We start from the raw sequence: 7,053 nt of genomic DNA on the forward strand, positions 1-7,053 counted from the left end.
GAAGTGCGGCATCATGGCTCTGGATTAAAGTTTGTTGGTGGAGAAGAGCTCTCTGAATTGCTTCTGCTGGGTCCTTTGCTTGGTGGGTGGGTGGGTTTGAGGTTCTTGATCCACATGCAGAAACACTCAGAGAGGAATTGGATAGTAGGAGGTTTATTACAGCTCAAACACCACAAAAACAGTCAACTTTAGATCTACTCCGGTCCGGGGATATTGTACTTAACTGGAGAGCAAGCGGGGGTAGGCAAGCAGAACCAGGGAGGCGAGGCTTTTCCTAGGTTGTTTGCAGGTCGGGTGGTTCAAGGGGCTTGAGGGCGGACAGGTGCGTCTTCCTTGTGTGATTGAGAGGGAACAGTGCAGTGGCGGCACGAGAGGATTCTTCCAAAACTCAGGTAAGTCAAAAGGTCCAAGTGGAACTCGAAACGTCCAATGCTGGCAAACACTCTGGCAAGGAGGAACTGGCCGCCTGCTGCTCATATACTCCTCTCGGTGATGATTATTTCTTGCAGGTGCGTCAGCAGGAGACCTGCTGGCCCACCTTCTGGAAAGATGCAGCCACGAGGCGCCCTCTGGTGGATAAACCTGGAAAAAACACAACTACCCCGGCCTGGTCCCCAACAATGTGTACCATATCTGACATACATTAAAGATTTTATTTGATCTGAAAAGGCTTTTTTCTAAACTGTAATCGTGTTAGCCACGCTACCATCAGGCCTAGGAACACTCAAACATTTACCAACAACAGAAATCAGGGTTTCAAAAGTAACCCTCAAAACCACAAATGTCCGACTTACCCAGTCTTGCAAGAACAATAGGCGTCAGTGATCTTGTCCACAGCTATATTTATGCTGAGTGTAGTGGCGATTGTTTGTTAAACCAAACATCCAACAAAGTTCCATTAAGCCACTGAGGCACTGGATTCAGTTCTCTTTAACGCAGGCAAAAGAAAGTTCAATATCCAAACGTGTAAGTTGTTCTTCATTATTTATTTCTTGACATCTTTGCAAAAGAAAACAATTACAGAGATAACTTTTCCTTCTACCTCTCTTGCAGAGAGAGGTAGAAGGAACAGCTGGGAGGTACGGAGTCGTCCATGGACGGAGTCGTCCATGGACGACTCCGTCCATGTGGCGGAGGCTTCCCCTCCGCCACTGTTCGTCCGAACAGTGGCGCACTGTTCGGACGACTCCGAACAGTGCGCCACTGCACTGTTCGGAGTCGTCCGTACCTCCCAGCTGTTCACGATCCACCGCAGCTAATGGACCTTACCAAGCTACACCCAGAAGAGATCTTCATTACTGGGACTGTTTTACTTAAGTCTCTGTATAGCACTTTATTTAGCACTGCACTTTAAACAGAGATTTGCACATAAATAAGAATTTGCACACAAGAAATTTTAATTGTATTTATTGAGGATTTTAGTAATTAGCATGTAGCCTTTTGTTCTGGGCTCTGCACAGCTGCTCCTTGACAAGTGAGGTGGTTGCCTGTGAAGGGAGGATAATTGTTACTCAGCAATAAGCTACTGGTGGGTAAAACTGAGCAAATGTTTGTACATAATCTGTTAGGTGTGGAGTGCTGATATTGAGTGACTCACCTGTCTTTTCTGTGTCCTCTCCAGGGTGTTTGGACAAATTCTACCCCGGGGGTCCAGATACCATTTATAGGTACCGGGAGAGGCCATTGAAAAGTGGGGGGAGGAAATCGTTTATGGGTTTTTTGTGGTGTTTCATTTGGTGTAAGATAAAATATAAAATATTTATAAAAAGTGCATTTTAATGTTTGTATTTAATAAAATGTAGTTTATTGAAATAGGTGGAGATTTGGGAAGTGAGATCCCCCTGTGAATTGGAGGAGGTTGAGTCCAACACAGCCGAGACTATTTAAGCCTGCAGTTTCACCTGTGAAAGGGGATTGGGATTTGAGATTGAGTGCTGTGTGTTGATGCTGTGAATATTTCCACTGCTGTTTTCCACCTGAATCTGCCTCAAATAGTCTTCCTCACCATAAAATCCAACCGCAAAAGGCTGCCTTGTTGCACTCACAAACACAGCCTAATGGTGCTTAGTTTCTATGTAAACATGACGTCTTTCATTTCGACTGACTCTCTGCAGAGTATTTCTGAGTCGAATAGTTTAGCATTTCAGATTTTCACAAAATATCAGCCACGACAATGGACAGGGGAACCAACAAGTTCATGTCATCTTTTTTGGATGACATCAAGGCGTTTGAGCCACGCAATGCCTCCGCATTGTGCGCGTCACAGCGAAATGCTACAGGTCGATGAGGAAAACAGCAGTTCCTCACACCCTCAGTGTTGGAGCTATTTATTCTTTATTTTCTTTATCCATTTGAATTTTGTTAGCTTATCCTTAAATTTATATTTGTTGTATTATTTACAGAACTTATAGGTTAATAATTGTTGATTTTATTTATCTTTTGTTTTATTATTTTTTTGTTGTTTTTCTAAGCAAACAGGAAGTGAGGTGGGTTGGTCCACTTTCTATAAGTGTAGGAGCCTGGTAAAGGACCAACAGGCATTTGGGTTTGGGGCCTATGGTTTTTACCAGTGCAAGAGAGGTAGAAGGAAAAGTTATCTCTGTAATTGTTTTCTTTTGCAAAGATGTCAAGAAATAAATAATGAAGAACAACTTACACGTTTGGATATTGAACCTTCTTTTGCCTGCGTTAAAGAGAACTGAATCCAGTGCCTCAGTGGCTTAATGGAACTTTGTTGGATGTTTGGTTTAACAAACAATCGCCACTACACTCAGCATAAATATAGCTGTGGACAAGATCACTGACGCCTATTGTTCTTGCAAGACTGGGTAAGTCGGACATTTGTGGTTTTGAGGGTTACTTTTGAAACCCTGATTTCTGTTGTTGGTAAATGTTTGAGTGTTCCTAGGCCTGATGGTAGCGTGGCTAACACGATTACAGTTGAGAAAAAAGCCTTTTCAGATCAAATAAAATCTTTAATGTATGTCAGATATGGTACACATTGTTGGGGACCAGGCCGGGGTAGTTGTGTTTTTTCCAGGTTTATCCACCAGAGGGCGCCTCGTGGCTGCATCTTTCCAGAAGGTGGGCCAGCAGGTCTCCTGCTGACGCACCTGCAAGAAATAATCATCACCGAGAGGAGTATATGAGCAGCAGGCGGCCAGTTCCTCCTTGCCAGAGTGTTTGCCAGCATTGGACGTTTCGAGTTCCACTTGGACCTTTTGACTTACCTGAGTTTTGGAAGAATCCTCTCGTGCCGCCACTGCACTGTTCCCTCTCAATCACACAAGGAAGACGCACCTGTCCGCCCTCAAGCCCCTTGAACCACCCGACCTGCAAACAACCTAGGAAAAGCCTCGCCTCCCTGGTTCTGCTTGCCTACCCCCGCTTGCTCTCCAGTTAAGTACAATATCCCCGGACCGGAGTAGATCTAAAGTTGACTGTTTTTGTGGTGTTTGAGCTGTAATAAACCTCCTACTATCCAATTCCTCTCTGAGTGTTTCTGCATGTGGATCAAGAACCTCAAACCCACCCACCCACCAAGCAAAGGACCCAGCAGAAGCAATTCAGAGAGCTCTTCTCCACCAACAAACTTTAATCCAGAGCCATGATGCCGCACTTCAAGAACTGGGTAATCGACAGGCAGAGACAAACAGTTGTCTAGCCGAATTAACTGATTTTCTCCACGATAATTTTTGACAGGCTTCCCCTCCTTCACTGGAAAAAGTGTGGCCCAGCTTAAATTAAAAAAATTGATGTCCATTTGTTGCATCTAATATATTTGACTTCACAGAATCTAAATAAAGTGGTTTGGTACAACATGACTATTTAATATTGACTCAAACCATATTACTTTACTTGACCCAATATTAATTCTTCACCTTTATCCAAGTTAAATTATTTAAATTTTAGTTTTGGAACCAAACTAATATATTTAAATTGAACCCATCAAATATATATATTGCATTAATTAATTCATTGGCACCATGAAATTCTTTTTTTTAAATATTTCATAAACTTGGTTTCATAAACAATTTGCATCACTCACATCACACTTAACACACTCCAGCAACAGTTTTTTTCTAAGCCATTTATTCCTCAAGTAAAAAAGGACAAAAAAAGTTGGATTTTCAGACAAACAAATATAAACATGTCATTGTTGCTCTACATCAGAGAAATGAAATAAAGACAATATGGCCTATCAAGCAAAATTAAATGGACAGAAAGCATTCACTGTTGTTGTACTGTTCAAACACATCTGAACTTGAAGGAATGTTGCATCTGTAAACATCATCAAAGAACTAAAATTCCAACAAAAGCACTCCATGAAAGTGACCCCGTGAGCCTGTATAACAAAGTGCTGTGAGGTGGTCTACCTCTTAAATAGATGCCAGTGGCAACTACATGCACACATTAAGCACACACAAATATACACTACTGTGCAGTTTTGAGTTCACCACTGAGTTTGCGAATCTTGGAAGTCATCTTGTTGGAACCAAGCTCCATCAGGATCTTCTGAAGGGCCTCAAAGGTGAACCTGAAACCCTGTGGATACTCCATGTTAAGAGCATAGCAAAGTCCAAAGAGCATTGCCACTCCAGCTGCAAGAGAAGGCAACTCATTGAGGATTTCCACACCATCAATGACAATCCCAACGTCTTGGGGCTGCTGTAGAAGGCTTGAATTCTCTCTGAAGACGAAGACTGCCATGATGGTCCTCTCCAGCTCCTGCTCGGCTTGATCTTTCTGGGAGACCTGAGGCAAAATATACGAAATATGCAACTGAACAACTGCAGTCTGGCACACCTCATTAATCACTATATACTGTATAATGGCATAGGTGGTCTCCCGTGATGAATAAAGTTGAATCATCATTGTGACAGAAAATATCTGGACATACCATGTATTCCTTTAGAAGGTCCTCAACACGTTCTCCCAGGTAGATGATGAGAGCTTTGAGGATACACTCCCTTCGGAAATCTGCATCAGCACCCTTTAGGGACAATCAAAACGGCACCCTTGATAATTTCATCCTCTCAGCGCTTTCGTCACCCAACAAGATGAGGAGTCGGACGGGAGTCGCCATATTGCAAAGTTGGACCTCGAGTTGTTGATGTAGATGCCCTGACAGTCAGTGACGTTCAGGAAGCTGGAGTCAAAACCTGGGTGGCAGGAGAATAAAACGAAAGACAGAAGGAAAGAGAAATTATTAATTCACATTCACAACCACCTTGTGTCAACATACAGATGAGATGAAAGCTTTGAGTTGTAATAAGTAAGGTGCATCAGTGCCCCTTTAAGTTAATCTAATATAAAACAATGCGTATGCACTCCTTTTCTATCAGTACAAGTGCCCCTGTCTGTTAGTCCATTGTCACAGTATGTCAGCCCCTCAAGGTTAGTCTATGTATTTGTTTGAAATCACACTTCATAAGATACCTGCCAGCATGCCATGACATATCTCTGAAAACACAATGCATTCGGAAAATGAAGTTCTTAACCTACAGTAAATGGGGCAGTGTCGTGAACAAAATGCATGAAAACCAGTTGTAGAGCCGAACAAAAAGTTTAAAGCTTAACAAGGAGATTCGCTTACCGAGAGCATATCCTGTGAAACCGTTTTAACAGTTGGACAAACCAGCATGGCGAACACTGGGAAACATCACCGACCATACAAGTATAATGCATGCACAAAACACCATTAATTTTCAACGGGCCTCGCTACCATTAACAAACTGGGACTTTACAATCATAGTGGTATAAACACACTAGACTAACTAATTGCTAACATGGCTTTACATGGGTTAAGCTAGTCAAGTTCACCGTGTAGCCGAGCTAACCGTGGTGGAAGCTATTGATTGGTAACGAATTATGCCCACCTTGATTAATTCCAGCTACAACCGAACAATGTACACATAGTTATATTTCTCGTGAAATACGTGTAAGTTCAGAAATTACACCACATTTAACCCAGCGAAAAAGAAAGCGTTTACTGGGATACCCACATTTAGGCGGGACTTTCAGCTTGCTAACCAGGTGACATTAACTCAGTCTTTTGCATTAATACAATTGTAGGCTTGTTAAGACACGTTTACATCAACTTAGTTTAGTACTTACCGCAGGTTTATTCTTTGATGACGTGCTCCGACGTTAATCATTCCTTCTTCCCCATGCCGAAACGGACGAAGCTCTCCAAGCACTTTTCTCCCCAACTTCTTCTCACGTGACTCAGATTGAAAATATGACATCATTTCCTTTCAGCATGTTTTGAGAGGAACCAAAATATTTGCTTTCTTCCCTTCAGAAGTGTTATTAATTCAGTCTGAATCAAAATTGACACCTCAGAATGCAAAAAAATAGACTTTCACAACCAAGTCCATTATTTTACATTGTATTCAATGGTAGTTATTAGCTTGAATGAACAACTCTGTGCTACACTTTTTCCACTGCAGTTCTGGTGTCGAGGGCGGATGACTGAACGTTGGGAATCGCTTGAGGGCGAGAGGACCACAGCCCTTCTAGCTCAGATCTGCTTCTTCCTTGTCCTGAAGACTTTTATTGATGCCGCTTGTTTAATCTTATTTTGCGGACTGTTCTAAGATTTAGAGCTGTTAATGTGATGTGTTAATGTATTAAAGAGTTGTAAAGGCTGAAAAATGTGCGCAGGACAAATGGCATAAATGCAGCAAATGCATTTATGCTATCTAATACAGATAGAAATGATCAAAAGTTGGTCCCTCCTCAGCATGCGTTCTGTGTCCTACGTTTTGTATTTTATTTGTCAATAAAATAAATATAATTCTTAATTTATTTAGAATAATCATAGCTACTGCAGTATGTGTAGTACGTTGCAAAACTAAAGAACGGCCTTTGACTGAAACTGGAGTCGTATGTTCATAGCCGTTCTAAAGAATCGGATTATTGGTGAACAATTATTATGCTTTTGTCTTTAATTTGACTATTTATATTCCGCTAGAGAATTTGGCTGTAGAACTCCGACTGCGGCTAACAGACAGAAGAACGGTGTGAAAAGAACCACACGATGTGTCCGCT

The 7,053-nt window shown here is 41.9% G+C and overlaps 1 long non-coding RNA gene across 1 annotated transcript; it reads right to left on the reverse strand.

The window, feature by feature from the left end:
• Window positions 1–3,718: 3,718 nt before the first annotated feature.
• LOC145555310 (uncharacterized) lies at window positions 3,719–6,746 on the reverse strand. The gene is made up of 3 exons (XR_014091439.1): window positions 6,118–6,746; window positions 4,901–5,162; window positions 3,719–4,755 (listed from the first exon to the last, which is right to left on the reverse strand). It is a non-coding gene; the product is annotated as an uncharacterized LOC145555310 (long non-coding RNA).
• Between the last annotated feature and the right edge of the window lie 307 nt (window positions 6,747–7,053).

The sequence above is a fragment of the Poecilia reticulata genome, chromosome 16, assembly GCF_904066995.2.
Source record: "Poecilia reticulata chromosome 16, P_reticulata-male-v2, whole genome shotgun sequence".
Classification (NCBI taxonomy): domain Eukaryota; kingdom Metazoa; phylum Chordata; class Actinopteri; order Cyprinodontiformes; family Poeciliidae; genus Poecilia; species Poecilia reticulata.